General features: G+C 40.9%; 1 protein-coding gene across 23 annotated transcripts in view; it reads right to left on the bottom strand.

Annotated features, from left to right (window-relative positions):
• enc (R3H domain containing protein encore) overlaps positions 1-27,675 on the bottom strand; it is a 944,198-nt gene that overhangs the window by 888,061 nt on the left and 28,462 nt on the right. For 18 of the 23 annotated variants that reach the window (XM_071685692.1, XM_071685772.1, XM_071685658.1 and 15 more), the window contains exon 1: positions 7,551-7,754. The exons of 2 other annotated variants lie outside the window; for them this stretch is intronic. The gene's annotated coding sequence lies outside the window, so the exon portion shown is untranslated. Of the gene's footprint in view, positions 1-7,427; positions 7,757-27,675 lie in introns of those variants that run through there. 3 more of the 23 variants (XM_071685676.1, XM_071685728.1, XM_071685751.1) reach the window with 2 other exon arrangements.

Raw genomic sequence — 27,675 nt, 5'->3', positions numbered from 1 at the left:
CAACTGTTGGAGCCCATCTCCTGAACAATCAAGCAATCTCAAACCTTTGTGTACTCCAGGCACTTAAGTCATTTTGGCGAGTGTATTCCAACGATCCAGCACCCTACTAGTACACCAGCACTTCATAACATGCTTTTCATTGTTTTGCCATGCTTTTCGTCATTGCCTCTGATTACTCTGGCACTACAACTCTTGAAGAAGTGTTCTGTCAATATCGACCAGCTGATCTAGACCTTACTTTTGAGATTTGAAGGCCGTTGCAAGGTTCTCATTCTCTCCTTGATGCCATAATTGGTAGTCCTCAGCCTCTCTTTGTAGTTCAATCCTCTTAATCTAGGTACCATCATCTGAGTTGCTAATACTGGTACCCTCTCGTTCAAAAATCTTTATACTTCTTTGGGTACGGTGAACAAACTTGGAAGGCACAACCCAATTTTGATCTTAGTTGGAAATAGCTTACCATACACATCTGAATGCGATTCTAATATTTGCCAGCAGACAGTAAGGCTTTTTCGCAATTCTCTTAGTGTGGAGCTCTGGGGACAGATAGAAACAATGTCGACCCTCAGGTCTCTTCCTCAAACAAATCACCTTACTTTATTTCACGTTAAGTAATACTCACACCTATGCCTTATTTCACTGTGTCCCATGCTCATTACCTTACACTTACTTGAACTGAATCTCGTTACCCATTTGTCTGACCGACTTCTAGTTTGCCTAGGTCTTCCTGTAAGCTGAAACAATCATCGCCAATCCTTACTTCTCTAATGACCTTGGCATCATCTGCAAAAATGTTTGAGTAGAAGTCCATTCCACCAGGTATGAGATTTACTAACAACCAAGAATAGCAGTGGGTACAACATCGAGCCTTGGAGCATACCACTGGTGACCCCAGCCCATTTCGAGGATACTAATCTTATCTGTGTACTTTGCTCCCACTAAGGTCATCTTTCATCAGATGAAGGAGTCTGCTCCTTACTCCTGCTTTTAGTTTCATTTTCTTTATCAACTTCCGGTGGGTATAGTGTCAAAGGCTTTCTGGCAGTCTAGGAACACACTCCTTCCTCTTGTGATCAATTATGCAATATTTCAAGAGGCAAAGCAAGTACCTCAGCGCATTTCTTCAGCACTTATGGAGAAATTTCATCTGGACCATATGCGTTGTATCCGTTATTTGTTGTAGTAGCACTTCTTAAATATTTCAATATCCTCAATAATTCTTCCCTGAAAGTCCCTCTTCCTGTTTAGCTGCTCTTTACCCGACAGTTTGTTTATGATGAACTTGTGGAAAAGTTTTGGATTGTCTTTTCCTTAGTCCCCAACATCTTTTTTCTTTTCAAAAAAAAAAAAAAATTCCCCTCCCTCTTTACCTTACAAAAAGCCTCTCAAACTCAGAAAGCAGCTTCTGCAATTTCTCACTGTAACCTGCATCTAAAGCTGCGTCATCAGCAGAGATACCACCTAACCTTCCCATCCCCAACAGACCTGGCCCTCTCTCTAAGACCTTCGTTTTCGTCTCCCTCGCCACCCCATCCATAAACAGATTATACAGCAATGGTGGCATCACATCCCTGGCGCAGACCCAACTTCCCCTATAACCACTCACCATGCTCTCTTCCTACTCGCTAACAAGCTTTACTATCTTGACAAAACCACCTCAGTGCTTCTAGAAGCTCTTTTCCTCCTCTAAATACCATATTTTCGTAGCACCTTCTACAAGGCATCTCTATCACCCTGCAGGGAGTGAGTGAGAATGATTGGGAGGTGCACAAAACGAAGCGGCAGGAGTCAAGAGGAAGGTGCAAGAGCTGAAAAAGGGGGCAAATTTGCGTTCGGGTGATTGAGTTTCAGGAAACTTCCGAGATAAGAAAATGCTTTCGAAGGCGAATAGCCTAAGAAAGGGAGAAAATAGGAACATCAGTGACTGGAATAAATAGGGAAAAGGTAACACCCAAAGAAGAGATGAAGAAATGGAGAGAGAATTGTGAAGGACTGCTGAATATGTTAGATAATAGAATGGCAGACGTGAGGTGTTTGGGGGCGTAGAGGTATGTGAAGCTATAGTCGTGGCAAATACTTTGGTTTAAAGTGAAGTGACGGTAAACGCTTTGCTTAATTAGATGGAGTGTAGGAAAGCGGCTGGAATGGAAGGAACAGGAAGAATTTCTTAAGCGTGGCAGTTTTTTGGTTGGTTAGGATTCTCAACGTATATATGGCTCAAGGTACGGTACCTGCGAATTGGTAGAATGCCTGTATGTAGCCACTGTTTAAGACAAGAGCAGAAGTGAATGTTTAAAGTTGAAAGGTATAAGTTTGTTTTGTGTAACTATCAAGTTGTACGAGAAACTGGTGATCAAGAGGGTGGTGGCGCGCACATAACATGAGACTGATGAGAAACAAATGGCAATGTGTGGATCAGGCGCTTCCTTTGAAGAATTTACACCAGAAATTCTTAAAAAACGGAAGAATTTGTGCTGCACATATAGATCTGGAGAAATGTATATATATATATATATATATATATATATATATATATATATATATATATATATATATATTACACATGCCCCAGAAACAGTTTTTAAGGGGTCCCCCCCCCCCCCAAACGCTCAAGATGCCGAACACGTACACCAGGTAAGACCACAGGTCAAAAATCGTGGTGATTTATGAGGTGTCTTGTGGCATACTGAACAGATGTTTGTAATGTTGGAGAGATGGGTGGTGTTGTCCAGAACGCAGACGAGGCGCGCCTCATTCTCGCGTGGGGAATGTGGATTCAGATGGTTGTATGTTTGGTGGTGCAGACTTAAAGGCATGGGTGGGCTGAGGGGTTGGTCTTTAATCCCTGCCTGGTCATTACACTGAGAATATGTTTTGTCACTGTGATGTTTGCTTGGGGCGAAGAGACGCGAAGTACAGGCTGCTGATGTGTGAAGCAGGAGTGAGCCTTTTACGACTGAAGAGGGAATGGTGGATGTTTATGGAGTGGTCTTCGAGCAAGGGCTGTATATGCTACTGCACGGAAATGGGTGCAAAGCAGGTTAAGGTGGGATTGTATTGAAAGTGTCTTTGCTTCACTGAGCACGTGTTCAATATCTGTAGCAGCTAAGCAATCAGTAATGGCTACACTGGAGTAAATGAGAAGGCAGTTGTTGCGTTCCGAGGTCACCACCCAATTTGTGGTAGAAACAGGATACATAATAATCAAAGCAGAAAGCACTCCCTATCGACCACTCCCTTCGGCACGACACCCGTAGGATGTAATTAATAATAAACCTAATGTAGCACGAACAACTATACTGTAATGTAGCACGAACAACTATACTGTAATGGAAAATCTTTATAAGAACGTGTGAACGGAAAAAAAAAAAATCCCTTCTCTAACCTCAGTAGCCTTCTCTAAGGGAGAGGATTAAATCTGAAACAGAAAAAAGTTGTTTTATTTAGTAAAATTAGAATTTTTTTTTAACTGTCTTGCAATAGGCCTATTCACTAATAACGTGTATTGCATTGTTCTTCAACTCTACGGCTAAACCCCGTTGCCCATGTTGCTATTACGTCTTCCTCCTTTAAATTTTGCTTTGAAATCATTTTGTGTTCTCAAGTATCATTAGATTTGAGGAAAACAATTTTAGGTGTCCCAATCTAACTTCATAAGACACAAAATGGAGTTGCTATTCTTTGAATTCACATAGGTTTTCCTTAGTCTTATGTCAACTTCGTAACCAAAACTGAACAGCCCATCCCAAATAAGGTCTAACCAAAGCAAAGCCAAGAGCGAGTATCATGTCGCTTTTTTTTTTTTTTTTACATTTCTGGGCATGAAGATTAGCACTTGTGGGTTCATGACATATTGACAGGATTTGTTTTTCGTATTCTTGGTCATTCCTAACGGCCACATGAAAGTCTTTCACTTTTATTTACTTCTACTAATGGTTTACATACCATTCATGATTAATATCCTTAATGACAGTAGGCATTACTGACCCGATTTGAATCTATGGGCAGTTTTCCTTCAACAAGGCTATAATTTTCAAGTGTCATGTCATCGTAAATTTTTGAAATTCTACTTGTGAGTTCTATCTCTAGACCAATGATACGGATAATGAAAAGTACGGGTCCTAGGATCAAGCCTTGTGAATCCCGGCTTCTCGCATTAAGCCAGCTGGATGCTTAATACCAGACACTGTTTCCCGTCTGCAAACCAGTCGACAGTCCACGCCCCAGATTCGACGTCCGAACTTTATTTGACGATCTCTTACATGGTACCCTGTCAGAAGCCTTTAAACGTCTATGTAACATATGAGTGCATTTTGGAATCCTAGTTTATGTACATACGGAAAAAATTCGATGCTGATAATCTGTTACTTGGTTATAATCTAAAAATTCACTGACTGATCTGAGTGATCTGTTCTGCGTGGCTTGTAGCTTTGTAATGTTTGCTTTTGAAAGGATGACCAAGCAGGTAAGACATGGTTTAGGGAAGAGCGGATGAAATATTCGTACAGGATAAAGAAGAATTTTTCTATCTAAAATTGGTTCCAGTAAGAGTTCTAAGGACGTTTACTCTTTAAAATGGCCTTTCTCTTGATGAATGTGATTGTAGGGAGTAGGTGATACCTAATAAACTTTGTGTCCTGTTGAAAAGGAATGGATGGTATTTCACTACAGTGGAACCGAGCAGACTGGATTCACGTATGTCAGTGGTTATGATCGTGGATTTCTTTGGAACTACACAAAGTCTCTTTTCAAAAAGCCAAAGTTCTGAATGCGTTAAATATTGTTGCACGTTTGCGTAATGTCAGGGTAATGTGATACGACCATGAGACCGTCTGCATATGAGAAGACTAACACTGTTGTTTGAAGGGGTGGTAGCAGGGAGACCATGTGTGGTTTGAGGGATCGTCGGAAAAAGAACTGTTCCCTGGGGAACTTCGCAGTAGTACTTGAGAGAAATTCTGGAGGTTGAAGCCTTTGTCGATGACTCTAGCTTGGTGGCCACTTATGGAACTGGCCAACAATTTTTTTTTTTTCCAAGGACACTTATGAGGACGGTGGTGTTAAGTATCTCTGGTGTGAGGCTATGTCTGGGTACAAGGTCAAATGCTGTTTGGTGTCCACTGCCAATAGTACAGTGCGGGAGGGTGTTTGCCGTTGGTTACAGCCATACAGCGTATGTTGTGTGAGGTTTTTAGGCAATGTGGTAAATAAGTGCTCGAGTCTAAAGCCTTGTTGTGAGATTGAGAGTCGGATATGTGAGACTGATGTGGAAGTTTTCTTGAAGCTTGGACACTGATACAGCAGAGATATAAGGCAGAAGGAAGAAGGTGAGCGGAAGGTTTTATGTTGAGTATTATGCTGGAGAATTTCCAAATACTTGGGATTTTAATGAGATACCGTAAGCGGTTGAAAATGTAAGTGTTTGACCAAAGGGTTTTAAAAGGAAGTTTGATAGGTTGTCAAGGCCTACTGCTGGGGAGTTCTTTTGGGTTTTTATCGAGCTGTTGTTTGAGGATATGAAGAGCGGAAAAGGAAATTAATTAAGGTGGACTTTGAGTACGTTTTTCATGGCCGTTCTGTTTGCACTTGACTTTTAAGAAGTATTTCACGAGTATTCTTTTTTTCTCTGGAAGATAAGATGTAATGAATAAGTTCTTTATGCATGGGAATCGAGATAGCACGGTAGGCGTAAATTTTCTTTGTCTTTTGTAAGAGCTGGGTGCTGCTGGTCCTGTGGTTTATGATGTTATGGTAGGAATACCAATTTGCCACTTGTTTCAGTAATTAGGTTAGTGGTGGTGTTGTTCAGGGTTTGGGTTTGTTTTATCGTCTGCGCTGATGCGTAATGGCTTTGTGTGAGCGTTTCTTTGCAGCATAAGGTCTACGATTTGTGGGGAAGAAATTTCGGTTACATCGCTTTCTACGTTTGCGAGATAATGTGTTTTGTACTGGCTTCATTGATGGGATCATTGAAATGGAAAACGGATTGCGAAGTTGCTTATGATAAAGTTTTGGGATCCCATATGTTGTGTATTGTGTGTGTGTGTGTGTGTGTGTGTGTGTGTGTGTGTGTGTGTGTGTGTGTGTGTGTGTGTGTATTGTTCATACTACTTGCCATTTCCCGCGTTAGCGAGGTAGCGCTATATATATATATATATAATATATATATATATATATATATATATATATATATATATATATATATATATATATATATATATATCATTTGCACGTTTGTATGGATGTAGATATCTGGCTCACACAGAGGGATCGCTTGAAAAGCTATACACTATTCCAAAACGGAGTTATCAAGCTCACATGAAGAGATGGCCGGAAGGGTATGTACACACCAATACGCTCCAAAGTCCAAACACTGACGACTGGGGAACGCTACACATAACCGTGAGGGCAGAGCTGTACATACAAAGGAATGGCTGCACAGGCTACAAATAACGGGAAAATATAAGGCCCAATTACAGGTAAGACGGAGAGGCTACATCCAAGAAAAAATGGTTGAAGAGCTAAAAATGACCCGAAGTGGCTCAGGCTGGGGAATGGCTGTGGAGCTCACTTATCAGGTTGGGTGGTGGCCATCTACAGCCTGGGTGTAGAAGAAGAGTACCTGGCAGGATTAGATACTACAGGAAACAAAGATAATGACCACAAAGTAATACCGTGGTCTCTCTACCAACGAAAATGTACTATGAGGTTGACTTTATGTAAGGGCAAGAGAAGTTAACCAATAGGCTATAATGGTGAGGCTACGGGTGCCTCATGCCAAGGGCTCCTGGCTCCCGGCTTCACATACCAATCAAGAACATCGCGGCGTCAATAACTAAGTGATGAAGGTATCGAATTCCATTACCAATTGAAAATCTGTAATGGTGCCGTTATTACAGACTATGAAGGCTGAAAACCATCATACTACCTGTGAGGCACTACTTACTATGATCAGACTGGCTTATACCCAGCCAAGGTGAGAACAGCACAGGCCAGGAGTACGCACGCACCCCTAGTGCACGAAGCACGCCATAAAGGATCATCATCAGCCCCGCCAATAAACAAGTGTCGGCAACATAAACCATGATACATAACCTTCACCTGTACCACATTCATTACTACCAGTCTGAAAATGTAAGCATTATGGAGGATACCCGAAAGACACGCACCAAGTGATCACTTTCCTCAGCCAGAGCGTTCCTGCCGCGTCATTCGCTTTCCTCTTTTTATTGTCTGTAACACGTAATACAAAATCAAAGGAAGTGTGTGTGTGTTATTCTGATGAATTATCATAACTGTAACTTTAGAATAAATATAAATAACAGTTTCATTAGTCCTGTACAAGTGCGGCAGTTCAGCATTATCACCAGTGCAATACATTAAGGCGTAATAACAAACAATTAAACAAATGAGTAACGAGGTATAACCTGGTGGGCAGCGAGGTGGCAAGGCAGCGGCGGCGTGCGGTTAGTGTGCGGGTCGGGTCGGGCTGGGCCGGGCTGGGCTACTGGGCCGGACAGTGATGGGCGGTGGGGCCCTGGGGGGATTACCTGGATGTGGGATGTGGGCGGCCGCGTGGGGTGTGTGTGGGGGTCCAGGTGGTGGTGAGTGCTGCTGCTGCGGCTGACGCTGCTACCTAGTCCGTACCACGAAGGGGACACGCGAGACGTTCAATCACCAACACACCCAGTGAGACACTGACCTAATCCTGGCGGCGGCACTGTGCCACCCGCACCCTCCTCGCTAACCCCCACCAGCGCACGCACGCCACGCGCCCACCCCTACCTCCCACCACGCCTCCAACACGCCTCCCCTTTGTGCCTGCCACCACGCCTACCTCACCTACATAATTAGTATCACGCTTCCCACACTTCTGGCCATAATAAAACTGTCCCTTGCGAATAGTCCATCCTCCTCTTTACCCAGCACCAGAACTCCCTCCCAGCTGTATCATCAGCAAGTCCAGCCCCCGCTGTACCCAACAGCAGACTTGACTCCCGGCTGTATAACCACCTAGTCTAGCCCCCGCTGTACCCAATAACAGAACTTGTTCCGAGCTGTATCTTTCCCTACAACTTGCATGGCAGCAAACACAAAGCATAAAGAATAACGTTATCAATCAGGAAGCATCTCAGCATGGAAGATTCAGAGTGATCAAAGTGGAAGTGATTCCCAGGAATATACTACAAAGATATCAAACGAAAATACACAAATGTCCAGCAAAACGCTTGGAAGACGATTCCATGCAATACCAAGAGAAAGAAGAAACAAGCATGGACTAACTACAGAATCTTTTCAAACAAGATATGACTTATGGCTGAAATCATTACCTGATGAACCGGGAATTACTTCGAAAGGAGTGACGACCGAGGGGAAAAAGTACCATTCAACAAGCAAGACATGAAGGGCAGCGTCAGGTAGCTAGCCCAGTCTTCCCGGCACTATCTCGTCCTGGGTGACGGTAGGTAGGTACTCTACTCCGTACCCAGAACTGTTCCAGTGGAATGAGACACGATGACCACGAGTATCCCTGGACTACAGCTAACCTCTAACATGATACTCGGATTAACTTTTTTGCTTTTCCCCCAAACAAAAATTACCTGGTTAAGTCGAGGCAACATGGACTTGGATGATGCAGAACAAGTCTCATGTTTGTTCCCATATAAGAGTAAATGGCATCTATGAAACGGGTACGAGTAGGTGGGGTGTGTCATCCTGACATACCGTTCGTATATCCCCTCACAACAGACTAGCCAGTCTGTGCGACCTGTGTCAGGACTACGACAGGGGCTTGGACCTACAACGTTATTTCCCACACAAGTAAATTAGCTTTTCGTAAAGTACATATGAACAAGTGTCCTGATGATAAAATTACAGTGTATGGCAGCACTGCAACACATTGCACAGAGACCTTTCGAAAGCACAGTTATGTTCAGTGAAACGTAATGATAGAAGAGGGTGACGAGGCACAAGACGTGACAGTCATGTAAAGGGGGGGGGGAATACACGTTACAATAAAGTCGTTAAGAGGGAGCCTGGGGTTAACAGTAGGCCAATATTTTTTGATGGACAATCACGTGACAAGACATCGTGAATGAAACAAATATTGGTATATGCAAGCCCTGCTTACATGCACACGGAGTACGCAGACGCCAAGATGTGCATGTCCGATGTATAACGTGAATCAGCAACCTGATCGACTTAACTGAGGTGAAACAAGGAACTACCGGAGACGCCCCAATGGAAGATAACATGGTTGGATGATAAAAATTACGTGTAATAACTTGGAGAAATGGGTTGTCATCGATCTGTCCACACTGGAGAAAAAAAGAAGACTGATAATCACGTATAAGTTCTAACATGGGGTCATGATAATGCGAACATATAAAATTCTTTGAAATCTTGAGAAGCTTCAGAACGAGAGCGTAAAACGACATTAGCCATAAGAAAGTTAGAAAGGATGTGCCAGGGAGACCAAGTCTACATGTGATACAACTTATACCAAAGGAAAGTAAATATGCATATCACTGGGAAATTTGAAGTCACAGTCTATGTCAGACACAAACTTAAAATGTGGAGCCCTAAAAGTGCAAATCTCTACCCATACGTAAAAAAAAGGTAGTCGCCAATTATCAACCTATACACAAATACATTCCCTTAACCACATACTTAATTTTCCCTGTCAAAGTAACCCCTTTGTGAAACTCCCACACCCCTCATTAACTTGTCCACATACTCAAACACAAACAAATACAAACGTTAAAACCTACCCACACACACAAACACATAGACATATGCACAAAACACATACAAATATGCACACTAAATAAAGAAAACCATGTCAACACCATTACTGGAGCGTACCAGCTCACATGCCCTGAATCACAACCTCCATTACGAACCTTAATGCAGCAGCGAGGCCTGGCCTTTTAACACAACAACCCTGACCTCTACAAGGTTCTCTAATAAAGTCATTCATGAGAAGCGCTGTAGCAAGAAATCCGTTCACATTACCAAGCTACAACATCTGCAGCAGACCAACATTGAGCCACTGGCATAAGGAACTAAAACAGGGAAACAGTTTGAACGAGACTCTTTTTCCTGCGTGATCATAAAAAAAGGGTAAATCATATCACTTCGCCATGATCTACCAGAGAATCCCTCGCCTTGACACCACCTACTTCTTCAGTTTGCCTGCCAGCTCTTTCACTTCAAGACTCCGTATAAGAATTTGAAGGAGGTACCAGATAGTTGCAAAGCTTCAAGGTAAACCACTTTAGGAAAGCTAATGAATTACCCGCGAAACTAAAATCTCTCTCTCTCTCTCTCTCTCTCTCTCTCTCTCTCTCTCTCTCTCTCTCTCTCTCTCTCTCTCTCTCTCGTGCACTAACTAACTGTTCCATCTTTAATATCCGTCTCCAATGATCAGAATGCTTCCCTTGCGTGGAAGGCTTCAAACGTTTGAACAACACGGAAGTCAGCGAGCTTAGTCTCTCTATGCGTTATGATCCACTGCCATTATCCTAATTCCCACACTGCTCTGTGAAAACTACGAAACTAACTGGACTCGTGCATACAGTGATGCCTTCCTATATCCTACGCAGTTTAGCAACATGAAGACGTCGTCTACCATACAAAGCCACACCAGCTTCCATAACTGTATAACCACCGGAACTTAAAAGGAACGATTCACAAAAGTAAAAGGGATCACCACGTCACAATCATAAACAACATCAACCTATGAGTTCAACGAAACCACCTTCCATGGCTGGTGAGCCTCCTCAGTGAGTATCGTCAGCTTGTATGTTTCCTGTGACCCACCCCTTTCTGCACCTCACCACAGATGGGACCCATGCGCATCCTCAGTCCTATTAGCGTTACTCTGATGGACTCAACTGCTGATGGTAGCAACGCGACGACTACGCCACTGATACCATTGTTGACACTTTGTCCCGACTACCTCACCCTTCAGAGCAACCTACAGAACTGGACCACAGCCAAATCACCATCAAACCAAACCGGAAACATCGTAATTCACATCAACCTCACCATTAACCATGTTCCATCTCTGTCTGTCGTACGAGGGCCTGTCCTCCTCAAGCTTCTCGGTGTCTAACAAAACAAGCAGGAGAAACACGTAAGTATTATCATGAAATTCGCAAGTAATCGTCTCTACACTTCTATGTCAACTCAATAATCATGCACTCCCTACACACAAGCTCAGGAACTCCGATACAACTTTCATATTTCTCACACCTACCAATGTCTTTCCTACCTGTTCTTCCTTACGCACGACAAGACAGAGAGAATATAGAACAAGCAAGATCACCATTGGTCCCTCTCATATCACTCATCAACTCTCTCCAGGAATCTTCTGGACCTCATCCAACAGTTCAAGGAGCTACTGCACCATGGCATGTCTGGTGCACACTGTCAGACAGTTTGGAATGAAGTCCCTACACCAAAGTCACCATGGCATCGATGTCATCCGGGATCCCTCTTCCCCGGGTAGCAGCTCAGCACCTCAACTGCAACGAAACTTTATGTGCTCAAGCAGAACTCTACAACAACACCCTCATGTCCACACTGTGAACATCAACAATCAACAGACTGTATGTTAAACTTAAATTTTCTGTGAGTGAAGACTGCTTATATAACCTTCTATCCTCTCCCCTCCCCCGTGTTTACTGTTGTGTCTATTCTTACAACCTTTAGGCGCACGTAATTCAATAAACCGTTCGCCATTACAATAATTTCACCATTGAACTCGCACAAAATTAAGCAGTGAGATATACAAACGGACACATACAAATAAATACATACACGTATATATATGCAGACACCTGCACTCATTCAAGCAAGCGTATGAAAATATACATATATACGCAAACAAATAATCTCAAACTGACTCAAGGACAAACACACATAGAAAACCTTTGAAATGTCGTCCAAGGTGTGGGTATTAGAGCGTAAAGTGCCAAAGGAGTAAAAGAAGGAAAACGTCATACTTATAAAGAGTCGAGGAAGACGAGGATGCGCTGAACTACAGACCGGTCTCCTTGACAAGCGTGGTTTGTAAAACACCGAAAAGAATCATCAGATAGCAAAGGGAAGACTTCTTTCAAAGGAGAAACTACCTAAGTGAGAGACAGCATGCTTTTACGAAAAGAGGTCGCGTACAATTAACTTGATAGATTTCTACGTGATAGTGAGTTATGTTTTAGACAAAAAAAAAAAGGCATTTTCTGTATCTGGAGTGCCAGAAAGACCTTACACTATCCCATGCAGGAGACTGGTAAAGAAGCAGAATCTCCAGGCATATCGTGGGAGCCTTCTCGAAGTAGAGTGATGTCCGCAGTGGCGTGACGCGAGAGTTCTGTCCTGAGACCAATGCTCTTTACCGTCCATGTTCATAACTCACTAGAGGGAATGGACTCCTACCTGAATAAGTCTGCGGATGATACCAAGGTCTTGAGGGAAGCAAAAAGCGAGGAGGATTGCACCAACAAACAAGGGGACACAAACAAACTCCAATGCTGGTTTGATAGATGGTTGATGAAATTCAGAGTAAATGTAAAGCACAGCGGTTGGGACACAGTGAAAGAAGGCCTCAATATAAATGCAATCTAACAGGAATTAAGCTGCAGGAATGGGTGAGACGGACTTCATCCATAACCTGTCGCCAGAGACCATTCCCAGAACAGTAAAGGAGACAAAGTGTCTACTGGGAAATATTAGAATAACATTCATGTATGTGTTTAAGGAATTACTCTACGATCTGTTCACATCTTACATTAGGTTAAAAAGAGAATATGCTTTTCAAGTTTGGTCACAGCGCTTCTGAAAGGGCAAGAAACTAACACAGAAGGTCTAGAAGGGCAGCAAAAGTTGTACTGGAATCAAGGGAGCCGAGTTACATTGTAGAAAAGGCTTGAGGCTTAAACCGTCCTCCATGGAAGAGAGAAGAGCGAGGAATATGAGTAGAACGTTAAAAATTTTAAATTAGCCTGACATTGAGAACGGACAGTCCGGAGGATTTAAAGACCGTAACGTGTAATAATAATAATAAAAAAAACTTATTAGAGAGGATGCAAACAAATATCTTTATGGTATAAGAGTAGTGGATGAGTGAAATAATGTCAGATACGAGATGGTGAACTTGGACAGTATACTTGACGTTGACAAGTATGGAAGCGAGGGTTGTGAACTCGATATTACTTACCAGGAGGTACGAGTTTCTCGAAGACGGAATGGCTTGTTGTGACCTTCCGTGTAAGGAACAAAGGGTAGCTGTACTTGTGGACCCAGTGAAGTACGTAATATTGGGCAGAACGAGTCTGCTTAGTGGAAATCGATGACAAGAGTTACGAAGCAGGGTTCGGCGAGGCCAAGTTTACACGAAGGAACAGGGGAAAGTATTTCCTCCAAAGGTTTTCCGTTTCTGAGAGTTATTCGCGTCTGACTGACTCTTCCCCCATAATACAAGCGTGTCTCCACTGCAACAAGAAATTCAGAAAAGCAGCATGAAAAACTGAACTCTATATTGAAAGAGAAATTTGTAACCTGAACACAAAGTAGAATGGAAAACGATGACCGGAGAATTGTACGACGGAAGCAAGCTGGAGAAGAGATATCCAGTGAATTCTCAGTTTCATGAGTTGTCCAAAATTGTTTATCCCTGATAGCAAGTCTTGCTATGGTACTACAGGAAATTCAGGAAAATGAAATGGAAAACGAAAGGTGGTTAGGGTGTCTGAGTACCGTATTATTATACAAACCTACACTGGCTACGTTTGTATGTGGTATCATACAAACCTACACTTAGCTACGGTGTCTAAAGTACCGCATTATCATACAAACCTACACTATTTACGTTTATCAGAAACAAGTAGCTTGGTATTCCATAAACACATAAAGCTGAACAGAGAAAGAACAATAAGACTGCTAAGTGGGGCAAACAGTCTGTGATTATTGAAGGTACTAAAACAAAATTTGCCTGGCGGATCACTGTAATGTCGGGCGACGCAGAACTCATCTGGAAACAAAGCAAAACAGTAAATGTCACCACCAATCTAATGTTGGCGAGCCTGTAGAAGCTGTGTCAACAGTGCCACAGATCTGTGCACAACCCGAAAATCAATCTAGGAAGGTAAAGTAAAATTTAGATCGGTGTGAGTGAGTTAATACATAGATTGCATGTGATCCTACGATATGGCAAATAAAAAGTAATGGAACGTGTACAGGCAGTGTGACCAACGAAACCAAAGACGAAGAGCATGGGAAACCCTTCCATTGACTTAAGAAGTTGACAGAAAAATCAGAAATCCAGGTTGGACTGATTACCCACCCTGTTCCACTGAGTTCAAAAGCAGGCAGTAAGCGATAATGCAAAATCCATGAGAGGAAATATACAAGACCTAAGATAGGAAATACAATCATTAGCACCTCAAGTAAAGTACGTGGTCAGTGAACTAGGTCAAGAAACAAGACGGTACAGAAAGCCGTGACTGATTTATGGGAGGATGGATAAACAGTCAGCAACAGGACATAAATACTGCGAATGAATGACTGAATCTTGATGATATAAAGGAACATACCAACACCAGTGGGAATGTGGGAGGAGCATGGACAGTCACAGGAGACAAAAAAATTGTTCATTAGATATCGAGAGAACATGAATACAAACTACCCTAGAAACAATTGTCACATATATTTACGATCCTAAACATAAATGGCGAACTGTAGATAAGTTGGAGTGTATACACAGAAAGGTAACAAAGTGAAGAATACATCCGAGAAAATAGCAAAGAAGCTTACAAATAATAATGAAATGCAGCTTGAAAGATAGAGGTTGGTGCTGATACATAAGTTAAAAGATCAAAACAAATCCAAAAATGGGTATAACCAAGAGGAAATAGTCGCTGTCTCCCGCATTTGCAAGGTAGTGCAAGGAAACAGACGAAAGAATGGCCCAACCCACCCACACACACACATACACACCTATAAACTTCAACGTATACATACATATACATATACATATATACGCATGTACATATTCACACTCGCTACCTTCATCCATTCCCGTCGCCACCCCGCCACACATGAAACAGCACCCACCTCCCCCCGCGAGGTAGCGCTAGGAAAGGACAACAAAGGCCACATTCGTTCACACTCAGTCTCTAGCTGTCAAGTGTAATGCACTGAAACCACAGCTCCCTTTCCACATCCAGGCCCCACAGCCCTTTCCATGGTTTACCCCAGATGCTTCACATGCCCTGGTTCAATCCATTGACAGCACGTCAACCCTGGTATACCACATTGTTCCAATTCACTCTAGTCCTTGCACCTCTTTCACCCTCCTATATGTTCAGGCCCTGATCGCTCAAAATCTTTTTCACTTCACCCTTCCATCTCCAATTTGGTCTTCCGCTTCTCCTTCCCTCCACCTCTGACACATATATCCTCTTTGTTGATGTTTCCCCACTCATTCTCTCCATGTGTCCAAACCATATCAACACACCCTCTTCTGCTCTCTCAACCACAATCTTTTTATTACCACACATCTCTCTTACCCTTACATTACTCAGTCAAACCACCTCTCCACATATTGTCCTCAAACATTTCCTTTCCAACACATCCACCCTCCTCCGCACAACCATAATCATAGCCCATGCCTCGCAACCATATAACATTGCTGGAACCATCATTCCTTCAAACATACCCATTTTTGCTCTCTGAGATAACGTTCTTGCCTTCAACACATTCTTCAATGCTCCCAGAATCTTTGACCCCTTCCCCACCCTTTGACTTACTTCTGCCTCCATGGTTCCATCCACTGCTAAGTCCACTCCCAGATATTTACAACATTTCACTTCCTCTAGTTTTTCTCCATTCAAACTTACTTCCCAATCAACTTGTCCCTCCACCCTACTGAACCTACTAACCTTGCTCTTATTCACATTTACACTCAACTTTCTCCTTCACACACTTTACCAAACTCGGTCACCAACTTCTGCAGTTTCTCATCCGAATCAGCCACCAGCGCTGTATCATCAGTGAACAGCAATTAACTTACTTCCCAAGCCTTCTCATCCAAAACAGACTGCATGCTTGCCCCTTTCTCCAAAACTCTTGCATTCTCCTCCCTAACCGCCCCATCCATTAAAAAATCAAACAGCCATGGAGACATCACAAACCCCTGCCGCAAACTGTATTGCAGTAATGAAATGGCCTTGATTAGGGCCACAGTTGCCTGTGCCATCTCAGCTAACATAAAAATAGAAATACTGGACAATGTGGCTATGAAGAAGATTGGTAAAAAGACAGTAAGGGCAGTGAGCATGGATACACATAGTAAAGAAGCAATAAGATGCCCAGTAAAAGTTACTTTAGGATGAGAAAAACAGTGAGGATGTGTTAAGGCAGGCCTACAAGCAAGTAGGCAGTGCAAAGTTCAAAATGTATATAAAAATGGAAAAAATTGAGAAAGGATATGAACAAATACCTCCAACATGAACCTGAGAAAAGAGGCACATTCCCATCCGACATGAAAAAAAAGAGAGATTCATCCTGATGGATAGGTGGAGAATGAAAGGAACTTGAATTTCACAATCAAGTGCATACAGGAAGCCAGAGAACACCGACATACCTGACATTCATAAACTTAGATGTCAAATCACATATGGTTCTCCCAGATGATTATACAATAAGAAGAGAGAAAGAATAAAAATTTGGGGTGAATAAGCCCTACAAGTGAGTAAAACTAGAATAAAGTTTCAAGAGTTAATGGTAAACACAATATTCATCTAACAGCTATGTCAGGGTACAGTCCTTGGAGACTGGATGAACCAGAAAAGTATACGAGGAAATAGTAAAGGAATGGTCAGGATGATACAAGGAATGGCAAGGGACTTCATCTACAGAGAAACAGATCGAGGTAGCTTAGATCTGCCTCGGGGTGAAAGCACTAAGAAGCTCTGGTTAAATCCTTTTGCAGAACATTTTATAAAATCATGTAGCAGAAATAACAAAGCTCAGACATGTAGACATACCATCAAAGCTGAATTTAGTATTAATGCACAGCAGCCGCAAAACTGAAACCATTACCAATGTACCCCACTTTGTAAAAGTGACCACCATAATAGTAAAAAGAATAAAAGAAATAAAGCCTTGAACACCTACTTCAAGGTGACAGAATAGAAGGCTAATTCCAAAACCTTACCACAGAGAAAATGCATATTCTGTGAAATCTGCAACAATGGTTTAGATGTATGCTTGTACCAGCAGTCGGGTATAGAGAGAAAGAGTGAAAAAAAGACTAAAGAATAATTTAACTGAGGTGCAACATATGCAAGAGAACACAGACACACAATGGAAGTGATACAGGAAAGACAGAAGTCAGGCAATATTGGAATTACACAAGAGGACTAAATATGAATAATTGGGTCAAAAAGGGAGGAACGAGAGAAATATTTCCGACGAGTAAAAGAAAACCTTAGATTATTTCACAAATCTATAAGAACAAATCAGCAGCAAAGGACCACTTAATCAGACTGAGTTCTGAAGGATTGTTATTGACTCATAAAAGGAGTTAATGAACTTTCAAAGTGTGCTTACACCAGGAGTCCAAGACTTACCGTTACTAACAGCCGAGGAAGGGGTAAATACCCAAAAAAAAGTGACTCACATATTGGCCAAGTGACTTCTCACCATTTGTACTTAAAGAGTACACAGGTACCCTTTAAACCAATGCTGATGTTTAGATATCCCTTACTGAGGACAGGAATGAAGAGCAGGAGACAGCTAATGCTGTACCAACATTAAAAAATGGTGACTGAAAAGTAGTCCAGAAGTAGAGAACACTACTGCTACTGAGAATGACCTGCAAAATATTCAGGAAGTATATAAAGGAGTAATGTCTGGCATGTGCTATGTAAGTGTGGAAAAATCACTGGTTACTATCTTTCTATTACCATATCTCCATTCCCAGTTCAATGTGGTGTATCAGGTACATACAGCCTCCATAAAATTACTTGCAAACATCTGATTTATTCCTAATGTATGCTGGTGAAATATGATCTTCATAATTATGACATGGCTTCTTAATTTTTCACTTTTCACACTAAGCTGATTCATCAACATCTCAATTCATACCAACTCCATAAACAAAATGCTTCCATTTGCATCTGATCCCCCAAATATTCCTCTAGCATATCATGTGAAATATCCTATGCATTGATCAGTTCTCACCACATCTACCTATCTTTTCCACAGTCCACCTCTCCTTGTACCTCCTACTACACTGATGTACATCTTGATCAACTTATCATCAGCCATATGTTCAACAAGAACAAAGGATCTTCAAGACTCATCCATGTGCCTTTCTAATGACTTCACACCACACAATCTTTTTTCATTCTTCTTTCTTTCAAACTGTTCGCCATTTCCCGCATTAGCGAGGTAGCGTTAAGAACAGAGGACTGGGCCTTTGAGGGAATACCCTCACCTGGCCCAATTCTCTGTTCCTTCTTTTGGAAAATTAAAAAAAAAAAACGAGAGGGGAGGATTTCCAGCCCCCCGCTCCCTCCCCTTTTAGTCGCCTTTTACGACACGCAGGGAATACGTGGGAAGTATTCTTTGTCCCCTATCCCCTATCATTCTACCTATCCTATTTCTAATTACACCAAAACCTATTCATCTTTACTGCTCTTATTTCATAAGTATCCTGTCCTATATACACTAAAATTTCATAGTCATACATCTGCACTAGGACTGATACTCCTTGTCAGCTTCTTGTTCTTTGCTTAAATTATAACCATTCACCAAAGCCCCAGTGCAACCCCAGTTTTTCTCCCATTTTCAACTTCAGCTAACTAAACTTTACTCCCAAAGATTTAAACTCATCAGCAGCTTAACAGTTCTTCACCATGAGATAATCTTGAACTTTTCAAAACTAGCATTTTACTCTTATTTGCATCCTTTTAAGTATCCTACACCTACAGACATCATCAAACTGGCTCTCTCCTGCCCAATTCTTCCTCTAATTTAGCTAACAACACAGGATCACCTGCATACAACAACAGTCATAACTTCCATTATGTTTCTCCAAGGTTAAGTATCACAACACAATACTGATGATTAAGCAAGACATCCAAGCTAGAGTCAAAGTAGGGCTATTCAAATGGAGAGAAATCTATCTAACAGGGAGCAAAAACACGTCAGAGAAGCCTTCCCAAGTTGGCCATAGCACCAAGCCTCAGTGCTATGGCCACTATTATTTCTAAGGTAAATGACTCACCAAACAAGGATGGAATCATACATAACTGTTTGCTGATAATGTCAAAATTATCAAAGGTATGTAAAGGTAATAAGGACTGCTTTATACTGCAGAGAAACACAAAAGATGCAGCAATGGTCGTACAATTGGCTACTGAAATTATGAAAATGGGAAGGGGTTTAAAAAAATCACGCTGTGAGTATCGTATTGAGATAAACAAATCACTAAGGTTCTTCTGTTGAAAGGCACCTGTGAGTTAGTTTCATGCCAAACATGTCATCTGAGAATAAATGAAGAAGGATCATTAAGGAAGCAAACTATGCTTTGATCAATATAAAACAGCCATTCAAGTACATGGATGGTACGATGTTTAAGTAGATACACATAATGGGAATTCACCCTACTGTAGAATATCTCCAACAATCCGGTGTCTTCACTTGAAGAGTAATACATAACTGATAAAAAGGGTTCAAAGAAAGGTAAAAATAATGGCACCAATAATGAGCGGAATAAGCTAAGAAAATAGGAGAAAGGCCCTTGAACTGCCCACAATGAAAGAAAAAACAGTAAGGGAAACATAAGAACCACATGTAAATAACTTGAAGACCATGACACCATTCACCTAGATCAGCTCTTTCATATTGGAAAGCTCAGCTAAATGTGAGACAAGAAAAGTGTGCATTTATTCAGCAGGTGAGTGTTGGACACATATAACAAGCTAAGCAAAGTAAATACAACATAGCATCAGAAAATTCAAAAACCTACAAGAAAATAAAAAAAAAGTAGGGTCCCATAAGAGAAAAACTCTTTCCCCTTGTGCATGAATAGGTAATAAAAATATGTAATAACATACACATAAACAAAGAGATGAGACTAGACTCAAAGAGAAGACATCATCTTGGAAATAAGACAGATTTTTACTATTTCAATGGTAAACTAGGAAAAGGAGTTCAGTAGCCAAAAAACAGGACACTGTGGTAGAAGGTTCTACAAACTTTACAATGGAGTAAATGCCGCAGGAAAGTTGAGAAAGAGGAAGGAGTGGTTCAATAAAAGATGGGAAAGAGAAAAGGAAGTCTGCAATGTGCTGCAAGGAGGTTCAAGGTAACACCAGCCACTGAGCATTTATGAGGTATGAAGAACAAAAAATATGAGTGGCAGCTTCAGAAAAGAGGACAAGATACTTTGAGAATAATTTTGTGGTCAAGACAGGGAAGGGTTATAGAAGATGATGTATGGATATGCAAATAACTAAATGACAAGTTCAAAAGAATTTTCACAACAGAAAACACTACAATCCCTACACCAGGGCAATGGACTGGGGAGACAGTCTTGGAAAACATCGCAGTACCTAAATAAGACATGAACAGAAGAATTAAAGGTTCTGACCTAGATAAGACTCATGGTCCAAATGTCTTAAAAAAAATGGCAAAGTGCACAAGGGAGTGGAAGAGGGGTAAATATCAGTCTTATCTACAGGAAAGGAGAGTGGGAAGATCCATCGAACTTAAAAAAATCTTTGATTGGTGCGGTTTATAAAAGCAGTGGAAAAGATAATCACTGGGCAAATGCATGACTTCCTGCAGAAAAACTACTTAAGCAAGGGAACAGGATTTCAGGGAAGATCATAATGCATGATGAATCTTTTAGATTTTTGCGAGGGTGTGAACTCTAGTTTAAGCAAAAAGAAGACTGGATGGATTGCCTATATCTGGACTGTCAAAAGACACAGACACTATGCCATATGATCTTCCCTGAAACCTTGTTCCCTTGCCATTTGCCCCATGATTATCTTTTCCAGTGATTTTATAAACCACACTTATCAAAGATGTTGTTTTTAAGTTCAATGCATCTTCTCACTCTCCTTTCCTGTAGATAGGACTGATATATGACCATCTTCCATTCCCTTGTGCATTTTGCCTTTTTTTTATCTAAAAAGCTGGATCTTGGGGAAGAAAGAAGAAATTTCTTAGAAGAATAGATTATCTTACCAAAAGGGAACAAAGGACCCATATTAGGGAGCCTTCTCGAAATGAATTACGACCACCATTGGCATGCAGGATTCTGTCCTAGGATCAATGACCTTCTTGATCAATGCAAATGTCTTGCCATAAGGGCTGGACTCCTACCTGAACATGTTTGTGATTGATGCTAAAATTGTGGAGGTGGTGAAAAGCAGGGACGATTATGTTCAGAGTTGGTCTGTTACATGCTTCATGAAATCGCACCTCATTAAATGTAAAGCAATGAGGATGGGACACAGTGAAAGAAGGTCTTAATATGAATATCATCTGGCAGGAAATGAGCTGCAGGAATCTGAGTGCAAGATGAACTTCAGAGTTGACATAATCTATAACCTATCCTAAAATGTCCATTACATAAATAGTAGAGGAGACAAACTGTCTGCTGGCAAATATTATAATAGCATTCATGTGCATGTGCTCTTCAAATCATACATTACACAAAGAAGAATATTCTTCTCAAGTTTGGTGACCACATTTAAAGCATTAGAAAGAACTAACAGAAGTAGTGTTGATGGTAACAAATATGGTACCAGAATTGTAAGAGTTAAATTACAGAGAAAAGCAAGAGGCCTTAAATCAGTCTATCATGGAAGAGAGTGAGGGGTAACATGAACACAACCTTTAAGTCAGCTTGATGACATGGATAGTGAAGACTTCTTAGAACTATGCAGAGACAGAACAACCATAGACAATGATATGAAATTAAAGCAAACTTGTCCGAAGGATGTTAAGTACTTTTTTACTAAAGAACTAATGGATGAATGGAATAAAAAGATATGAGATTGTGAATACAAACAGTATACATATGATTAAAAATTGCATGATAGTAAAAAAATTTTGAGTGATGGAACACAGAGTTAAGAACTCCCTTCTTGTACAGTAAAACAGTAACCACATGCACAAAAAAACTTCCTGATCCCAAGTTAAGAGAACACCCTAATGTCCAACCATTATGTTAAAAGCCTGTGTGAACACCATCAGTAGCTGACACAAAAAGTGAAATTGAGACATAGCAGGCATACAGTACATTTCTATAAGAGGGTCATGGGTAGCTGTGGCAGCACATGACAGGCTAGCTGTCTCTCCCAAATAAAATATTTTTTGTTTGATGCAATACAATAAAAAGGAGAGAGTATACAAACCACTTCCCACAAAACTCATGCAGAATATGTTCTCTGTTCTTTGATGAAATAAAAGTCTATGTAACACATAAATAATGCATATACATATCTGTCTCTCTTTTATCATGGTAGCTGTGATGGCACAGGCAAATGAATATCCTTATCATGACCATCTTAAAGTATGCTCTCTGTATGTATATATGTATAAGCATGTATATAGGTAAGTATGTTTTTTTTTCATACTATTTGCCACTTCCCGCATTAGCGAGGTAGCGTTAAGAACAGAGGACTAGGTTTTTGAGGGAATCTCTTCACCTGGCCCCCTTCTCTGTTCCTTCTTTTGGAAAATCAAAAAAAAATTGTATGTATGTATACATATATTTCCTTTTTTCATACATGATCACCATTTCCTGCATTAGTGAGGTAGCACCTGGAACAGATGAAGAAAGACCACATCTGCTCACATTCATTCTCTAGCTGTAATGTACCAAAACCACAGCTCCCAATCCACATCCAGGCCCCACAGAACTTTCAATGGTTTGGCCTAAATGCTTCACATGCTCCATTTCAGTCCAATGACAACAACTACACTCCCGTTCACCACTTCATTCTGAGTCACCCTATCCCATGCACACTTTCATCTCCCTGAATGTTCTAGCCCTGATCACTCAATATCTTTTTAATTCCATCTGTCTATCTCCAACTTGGTCTTCCCATTCTCCTTGCTCCCTCCATTTCTGACACATATGCCTTCTATGTCAACCTTTCCTCACTCATACTCCCCATATGTCTAAACCATTTTAGCACACCCTCTACTCTCTCAACCACATTCTTTTTATTACCACACATCACTCTTACCCTTTCATTACTTACTCTATCTAACTACCTCACACCACCATTGTCTTTAAACATTTCATTTACAACACATCCATCCTCTTCCTCAGCATTATCTATAGCCTATGCCTCGCATCCATATAATATTGTTGGGATTACTTTTCCTTTAAACATACCCATTTTTGCCCTCCCAGATAATGTTCTCAATTTCCACACATTCTGCAGTGCTCCCAGAACCTTTGCCCCCTCATCCACCCTATGACTCACTTCTGCTTCCATGGTTCCATTCACTGCCATATCCATTCCAAGGTATTTAAAATCATTCATTTCCTCCAAATTTTCTTCATTCAAACTCAAACCCCAACTATCCTGTCCCTCAACCCAAATAAACTTAATAACTTTGATTTTATTCACATTTACTCTCAACTTCCTCCTTTCACACACTCTTCCAACCTCAGTCATCAACTTCTGCAGTTTCCCCATCTGAATCTTCCACTAGTGCTAAACCATCAGCAAACCCAAAGACTCACTTTCCAAGCCTTCCCATCCCCCACAGTCTGACTCTCGCATTTATCTCCCTTATCATCCCAGCAAGTAGAAAATTACATAATTGCTAGGTTTCATAGCTTCAGTTTTCATAGCAAGGCAAAATTGACTAAAAACACCACTAGATAAGAAAAAACGAGCAAGTAAAAAGGGGTTACAAACTGATTCCATCTATTACAGCCTGGCATATGAAAGAGGCTAATAAGACTAGATCTCTTTTCTTATAAAAGTTTCCGAAATTCTGGATAAATCCAAAAATGTAAATCATGAGGATCTAATTCAAATATAAGAGAATACAATTGCGAGGACGAACGGAATAAAATAATATCACAAAGTAAAATAATGACAAATGAAGAAGTTTCTCAGCACACAGATACACTGAATGCTGGAATAAGTTACTGTCAAACATTATAAATACCAAAACTATAAATACTACATGCAAAAACCAGTCAGACAAATCTTTCATCAGCTTAGGTATGTAAGAACTGAACATAGGGGAAAAATATTGACAAGGTCTCAATTCTATTCTTTTTTCCTCCTGGCTATTGTTTCTGGAGGGAGTGGAAGGCGAGGAGAAAGTGAACTTAATGTTCTATCCTCATTTCATCCACCAAATATAGTAACAGACTTAGATTTAAGTCCAAAACATCTAAGCTAGACAATGGGCCAACTGGCCATATGTTGTATGTCTTTCCCATATGCTCACTTTCTCAAACACTCAGAATCGTATTTCCTTCTCTCTGACAACCAGCATAGATTTCACATTGCTTGGTCTACCAGTGATCTCTCGTATGTGACTTGTCTCTGGTCCTCCTCTCTTCGAGAATTTCAGTAAATCTTTTGTCTCAGCCCTCAACATCTCTAAAGCATTTGACAGTGTGGCATAATACTTTGCTCTTTAAACTCCCTTCCTTTATTTTCTCTCTTCTCTCTCTGTTCCCTAATGAAGAGTTTCTTCACTGGCCATTCTGTTACAGTAGTCATTGATCGAGCAACTTCCCCCACATTTCCTAACAACAATGGTATTCTTCAGTGTTCATCACCTATTCTCTTTCTTCTCTAAGTATATGATGCTCTCCCTTCAACTAACCCTATTCACTCTTATGCTGATGACCACACTTTACATACTTCAACTCACTTTCCTTCTTCTCTTCCTTCTTATACATATTAGAAAGATTTCAGAAGCACTTCACCTACAAATTCAAGGGGATGGAGAATACAGACTAGCACAAAAGGTTAAAAGAACTGCAACAGTGTATCCTAGAAAGTAAAAGAGAAAGATATGGGATAATCTATGCATGGCAAAAAACTGAAGTTATAAAAGAAAATGTTTTCCATCTAAAAGCCTCTCAACAGGGATGATACAGAGTTAAGACTTCAAAAATACCATGGAACAAACTAAAAATAATTCAGATAACTATATTTGACAGCCCAAACAGGAAGCTACAACATGCATGCAGTACCTATAGAAACATTCATGGAAAACTTAATATATGGTTGAAATAAGTCCAAGATGAACTAAGAAAAGATAATCATGGAATGCAGGTGGCAGCCGAGAACAGTCATACATCAAGCAAGCCACATGGTGAGTGCTTCATACTAGCCCTGGCATTTTGGCTAAATCATGATGTAACTCAAAGGTACAAAGATACTCATTCTTTCTCATATGGAACATATTTCCTCTGTCAATTATAACCTATGCAACAACTCAAAATGGGGAAGCAGTAACCTACTTAATGTTCAACAGCACATTGATGAAATTTCTCCCTATGTCTCTAAGTCATTCATTTCCCTTTGTTCAGTTTCAAATCACCATATAGCTCAAAGTCATTCATTTCTCTTTGCTCAGCTTTAAAACACCATAATTCAACCCTGTAACAATAACAATATGCTGGATGAACCATATCCTCAAAATCTATCCTGAAAACACAACACAATCTACACCATCAAGTCTGATTCCCAAAAGATGGTGGTGCTGAATAAGTTTCGAAATTTTATCCCTTGTGATCTTATAAACCCTTCTATAAAATACTGCTCACACACTTATTGTGATTTTCTCCTCCAATGCCTTATTTACCAGAGATGAATCAAAAGCCCTCAGTCCCATTAATTTTTCTAGCATTACTTCTCTTCAACCATTTGTTTATGTATGTTGCATATATTTTGTTGATATATTTTGTTCATTGTTCTCATGTGTTCCTGCTCCTTAGGCTTGGATGTGAAGAGACATGCAACTCACAGCTGATTTCCACAGTTCCAATGAAGAGAATGGATGGTCAAGAATTGACCTTTAAGATACCTTTTTCCTTGCTTGAACAGCTCAACTTTGAAATTCTCTTCTGACTTTTGTCTCTCCTTCTTCATATAACCTTTCTACCCTTAGAGTAAGGTTTATGAATATCTACAAAGCCATGATTAATTTCAAATCGCTTTTCCTCTTACTTTATTTTTACCAGAGATGGCCTTTGATTATGCCCTTGGGTATGTTTTCCCTATGTCATGTAGGGTGCTGCGGTTTTGGTGCATTACACATGATGGCTAGAGACTGAGTGGGAACGAATGTGGCCTTTATTGTCTTTTTCTAGTGCTACCTCGCACAAATGCGTGCACGTGGGGTGGGGGTGCTGTTTTCATGTGTGGCGGGGTGGCGACGGGAATGGATAAAGGCAGCAAGATTGAATAAGTACATGTGCATATATGTATTTGTCTATGTATGTATATGTAAGTATACGTTGAAATGCATAGGTATGTATATGTGCATGTGTGGAGGTTTATGTATATACATGTGTATTTGGGTGGTTTGGGCCATTCTTTCATCTGTTTCCTTGTCCTACCTCGCTGACGTGGGAGACGAACTAAGTATAATAAATAAATACAAATATCTATAATTATTCATTATACATAATCGCTGTTTCCTGTGTCAGCGAGGTAGCGCCATGAAGAATGGCCCATCCACTCATACACACACACACATATATATATATATATATATATATATATATATATATATATATATATATATATTTTTTTTTTTTTTATACTTTGTCGCTGTCTCCCGCGTTTGCGAGGTAGCGCAAGGAAACAGACGAAAGAAATGGCCCAACCCCCCCCATACACATGTATATACACACGTCCACACACGCAAATATACATACCTACACAGCTTTCCATGGTTTACCCCAGACGCTTCACATGCCTTGATTCAATCCACTGACAGCACGTCAACCCCGGTATACCACATCGCTCCAATTCACTCTATTCCTTGCCCTCCTTTCACCCTCCTGCATGTTCAGGCCCCGATCACACAAAATCTTTTTCACTCCATCTTTCCACCTCCAATTTGGTCTCCCTCTTCTCCTCGTTCCCTCCACCTCCGACACATATATCCTCTTGGTCAATCTTTCCTCACTCATCCTCTCCATGTGCCCAAACCACTTCAAAACACCCTCTTCTGCTCTCTCAACCACGCTCTTTTTATTTCCACACATCTCTCTTACCCTTACGTTACTCACTTGATCAAACCACCTCACACCACACATTGTCCTCAAACATCTCATTTCCAGCACATCCATCCTCCTGCGCACAACTCTATCCATAGCCCACGCCTCGCAACCATACAACATTGTTGGAACCACTATTCCTTCAAACACCCATTTTTGCTTTCCGAGATAATGTTCTCGACTTCCACACATTCTTCAAGGCCCCCAGAATTTTCGCCCCCTCCCCCACCCTATGATCCACTTCCGCTTCCATGGTTCCATCCGCTGCCAGATCCACTCCCAGATATCTAAAACACTTCACTTCCTCCAGTTTTTCTCCATTCAAACTCACCTCCCAATTGACTTGACCCTCAACCCTACTGTACCTAATAACC

This window comes from Panulirus ornatus, chromosome 3, assembly GCF_036320965.1.
Source record: "Panulirus ornatus isolate Po-2019 chromosome 3, ASM3632096v1, whole genome shotgun sequence".
Taxonomy (NCBI): domain Eukaryota; kingdom Metazoa; phylum Arthropoda; class Malacostraca; order Decapoda; family Palinuridae; genus Panulirus; species Panulirus ornatus.
This window is presented reverse-complemented; position numbering and strand designations above follow the sequence as displayed.